Here is a 5,230-nt window from a genome sequence, read left to right as displayed (position 1 = left end):
GCGGCGGGGGGCGCTTCCTCCTGGGGAGACTCCCCAGCCTCGGCAGGGCCCGCGGGCCCCTCACGGTCTGCCTGGCGCGGGCTGCCTCGGGGGAGATCCGCTCAAGTCTCCCAGGGAGTTTTAGCTTTTTTTTAATTTTTTTATTTCCCCCTTCTTAATTGTTTTTGTGAATATTCTCCTGAAAGCTGGGCTTTTAATAGCGTGCTTCTGTCAGAGGCCTCCTGCTGAGATCTGTGCCTTTATAGTAATGTTTGTGTGCACTCAAAAATATTTTTCTCCCACTGTGGGTGCATGACAGATTAAATTACAATCCTGCAATTAGCGTGATAGGGCGATTCTTGTGGTAAAGTGCCAGTAGTTTGAATTCAAGTCCCTAAGGGCACCTGCGTGGATCTACTTGAAAGTCTGGGGAGGGAGGGAGTCAGTGAGCTGCAACCTGCCCTGCAGGGCTGTAAGGCATAAGAAGCAAGCCAGCTAGGAAAGTATTCAGCTTCCTAGCCCTCTTGAGTGGTCCTGGTGAGTAGGGCGTGCTTGCGTGGGTTTCTCAAGTTGATGTTTTCTCAAAACTTCAAGAGCGTAGTCACACCACCACTGGAAAACACTGCTCTTCTTTTAGTGATGTTTCCGCCATCCCCTGATTTTAGGAGAGACATCTTACAACCTTCATCCTTATCAGTTTAGACTTCCTCTAAGCTAAGAATTTGGATGTGACTTACTTGTTTTGGCAAGCTGGTGATTCACCAAGAACAAGTTGCCTTGCTCTAACCTCTTGTCTCCTGATGCTCTCTGTCTTTGTGTCTGCTTCCTGAAGCACCTCAGCGGGTAGGGCCTGCGTGTTCTGGGTTTTATGAAGTTCCTGCTACGGTCTGCTTTGTTAAAGTGTTTAAGAGTCAGGAAAAGGGATTGTGGATGGTCTTAAAAAAAAAAAAAATATCTAAGTGGAGAGTTGACTTTGTGCTATGGTACTGGGGATAACTAGTGAAGACGGGGAGTTAAGGGAGACTGATTCTGTTTAGGTATGCTGAATGTTACCTGGTTACTAGAGGAATTTGATAAAGGAATAGAAAACAGCATTTGAATTACTTGTCTCTCTAGCTACCATCTAGTGAGTTTATGAATACTGAGTAGATTTTGTTGTTGTTATTGAAAGTGTATAGGTGATTTTTAGGTACTTAAATTGCCTTAAAAAAATCAAGTTACTTCTGTGCCTTATATTACATAGATGCTCCTGGAGATAACATCGTTCAGTTAAACAGTGTGCCTAAACCTAAAGATGAGAAACACATACAAAAAAAATTAGTTTTTTAGGCTGTAGTTGAAAAAGACCCCATTGATCATTGCATTACTTAGTTGTGCTTTGTCTAAATTGCTCTTAAACAAAACACAGCTGTTGCATTCCTAAAAGAGATTGCAAATTCATCGTGTGCACTGAATCTTTGAACTCCTTGGAGCAAGAGTGGGTCTGGATGAGCGCTTTAAAGAACAGGGTAATTCCAGTCTTGAACAAATACTTATCATATAGCAACCCATCTGCCACGTGAGCCAGGCTAATGTTTTCTAAAATTGTTTTATAGAGGAAGGTATGAAGCTGTAGAGATATGGGATAGGTTCTTCAAACTGTAGTGATTTTTAAAACAGTATTTCTGAGTTACATATCTGCTAACATTCTGTTGTTCTCTAGTGGGCATATTAACAAGTGGAAGCAGAAGACGACTGCTGCTTTTGCAATGCTTTCATCTCACCTGTCACTTCTGGTGTTTACACAGAAAAGAGCCTGCCCTGTCAGAAGCTGCATTTTTCACATACCTGCCCTGCAGCCAGTTCTGATTAGACAGCCTGCTTTGTGGAGCTTCTTAAGTCCTGAGCTGGGGGGAAAAAAGAAAAGAAAAAAAAGGGGGGGAGGGGGGAAGGGAAGATAGCTAAAGAAAGCAAAGCAGAATAAAAGTGCAGCAATCCGCTTATTTATGCTTCTTTTCACAAAACATACTTGGAAAACAAAAGTACATAAGGGAAGTGTTTTTACAAATTCTTGTGGCTGCCTGCAGGCAAAACAGTGAAGTAACCCTGTGTGTGAAGCTATGCACTTGGGCGTAGTGCAGCATACCTGAAGTGTCAAATGTAGGGATCCCAGCAGACTTACAGCTCGGTTTTGGACTCCCATGACGAAGAGGAACCTCATTCTGCAGTCGCAAAAAGGCTGCAGTTTCCTATTGGGTAGGCTAAGTTCTTGCATGTGGAGGAAAAGACTGGTAGAGCCCAAGGCCAAGACAGGAATCTAGTATTTTGAAAGTGCAGGCCCTCTTCTCATAATCCGTGTAATTAAGGACCAAAACTAAAGTCTCTGTGTGAGAAATTGCCAAACATTATGCTTTCTTTCCCATGTTCCCAGGTTTGCTACTGTAGATCAACTCAAAATGCAGTTTTGAAGGTTAAATAAACTTTTCAATTGATCTTAATTCCCCAAATCCTCGATAAAATAGATCAGGGAATGTAAAGAAATAGGAGAAAGAAGGATGCTGAAGGTTTTAAGAAAAGGATAAATAAGGGGAGGGATGACACAAGATATTTAAATGTTTGTGTAAAAGTTGTTAAAGATGCAGAAGTGATGTCAGATTAGGAAGCGAGTTCGCGAGAGGTCACTGTAGCTTAGATCCAGTGATCTGCTCTTGCAGGCTATCACGGTAGCATCCCTAACACACAGATGGCAGCTCAGTGGAAAATACACACATTCAAATATTACAGTGTCAATATAACCAGGTTTAACACTATGAAGATGTTATTGGATGTACCTTGCTGACTTCTGGCATTGATGCTTGTTCTGTATTTCCTCAGTCTGAGACTTCTTTAACAATCCAGCATCACGGAATGTATTTTACATAATGATTAGTAATGATGAAGGGTTTCTCTATAGATCAAGTGTTATTGGGAATCGAGTTGGGCACACAGTTCTGCAGTTCTGCTTCTTATTTCTGCGTTGTCAGATACATAATTCACACCCACACAGATGTGTGGGTCATGCCTTGAAGGGCCCAAAGCCAATAGAGGTCCAGCAATATCCTTGGCTCATGAGACAACATATGGTGATGTTTAGCTTGTCCTTCTAGTTGCTTGGAGGCATAAGCTTTTGTGTCTTTGCAAGGAGAAACATTTTTCCTCTACCACCAATCAGGATTGCTGTTGAGAAGAGAATGGGGTAAGGAATAACATTTGTTAGGTCCAGCAAGGAGTTTCTGAATGCTATTGCTTCTCTAAGGCTACACACATCTCTTATATGGAAGCAGTTGGATATCTCAGGCTAACCCCTTTGAATGTCTTTGCTAATCTAAAATGAACTATTTTAACAATCTTCTGCACACGCAGCTAGCATAGTGAAACACTAGCTAAGACAGCCAACCGCTTTTGCTTCCTGGCAGGACTTGTGCTTAAATCGCTAATCCGGTGAAGCCTTGCAGATGTTTCTACTTTGAATAATTCATTTAAATCAATGGAACTACCTGCCTTGTATGGAGCTAAATACATACATAAAATTATGAAGAATTGGGGCAGGCTTAAGTAATCTTGTTTTGCAGAATTTTAATTAACATACACTTTTGCGTAAGAGCGATGTGTTCCGACAATCTGTGGAAATGGGTCAATGTGAATGAAGAGTCCATTAGTTACTTCCAGAGCTTTAGAAATTAACCTGAAATTGTACTAACTTGTACTGAAACAGAACATGAGATGAAATCAGACCCCTGAATACAGAAATTTCTCCTTTCCCTTGATAGGAGCTGAAACTTGTATGACCATCCTGTGACATAGCCAAAGAACAATGTGAAATTCCAGCAGCCTTCCTGTTTGAGGAGACTTTGCTACAATAACAGCTGTGAGGCTTCGGCTTCCTGTTCTGCCGCCTCCCAAACGATTCACTGTGTTTCATCTCTCAGTTGCCTCAGCATCCTGTTTTGTGTCTCTGTGTTTTACACAGTAACGCTTACACACAAGGTGTGGCCCTGGCATCTTTATTTTCAGCATTTCCCTGCTTTTAGAATAGTTAATTCAGCAATTCTGATATTTTGATGTTTTTTATGTGATGTAATCATGAAGAAGGGAAACAAAAATCTTATCTTGCCTCTGGTTTACCCCAGTCTCTTCTTAAAACTCCCTTTAGTCCCTTCCTCTGTGAAAACTACTAATACCCTGTCTACCATGACCTCTGCTTTTAATAAATCCCCTGAAACTTACTTCCTTATTCCTAATTTGTACCATTTAGTGTATATTATTGTAATGCACTAATGCTTCTCATTGCTAGGAACATGTTTACAGTATCAGTGATCCAATCACTTCAGACAAGAAAGTGATTTCACGTGTCATTGCCTGCAAACAAACTTTCTAGTTTTCATGGGACCGGTTGTGCTTGGTAGCGAAAGCAAGCATGGGATTAGCAGAAACAGCCTACTCTTTCAGGAACACCAGTGTTCTCATTGGTTTATGATTAATAATGTTAGAATTGGAAGCCTTGATAAAGTTAACGCACAAGAGGAATGTGGCACTTCTGCTGTTTACTAGTTAATTTAGCAAATGGTTAACAAACCAGCTGTGGTAATTTTGGGTGGTGGTCAAAACTAGTTTGTTTTCTGTTGTTAGTGGTTTGCCCACTGCTGCTTCTGAAACTGATGGCAGGACAATACACAGCTTGAGAGAAATGATGTGCAGCCCACATGTGTCTCTGGATAATAAAGTTTCTGGCTGTGCTGACCTGCCTCCAACAGTATATAGAGGCTGGACAAACTGTTAATTTTGTGGTCAGTAAATTGCTTTTCAGAATACATTTCTTAATTTAAAACTCCCAGGGAGTTTTCCATGTTACAATATACTCTCAATAGTAATTTTGGGAAAGAATCACTTTGCCTTTAAAAAGAAAGTGTATGTATGGTGCAAGAGAGAAAAAACTTGATGAAATGCTGAAAAAAAAGATCAAATCTATAATGATGAGGAAACCTTTAGGGCTGGCTTGCTCGTGTTTAAAGCAGTTTCTTTGGTTCTGCTTGGAAAACTGAAATTGTCTTTCTCTAGAACTTGCATATTTTTCTCTCGTAATCTGTGTGAAACACCCTTTCTGTTGCTGTTTGAATTGGGCATCAAGGTAAGAAATACTCAATTTTGAAACAACAGGTTTAGGGCTTAATTGAAAAGTGGCTTTCATGGAATTAAGCCTCTCTTGTTCTGCTTTGTTGTTTTTCTTCCTGCT

This window comes from Pygoscelis adeliae, unplaced genomic scaffold (assembly GCF_000699105.1).
Source record: "Pygoscelis adeliae isolate BGI_AS28 unplaced genomic scaffold, ASM69910v1 Scaffold358, whole genome shotgun sequence".
In the NCBI taxonomy this organism is placed as follows: domain Eukaryota; kingdom Metazoa; phylum Chordata; class Aves; order Sphenisciformes; family Spheniscidae; genus Pygoscelis; species Pygoscelis adeliae.
This window is presented reverse-complemented; position numbering follows the sequence as displayed.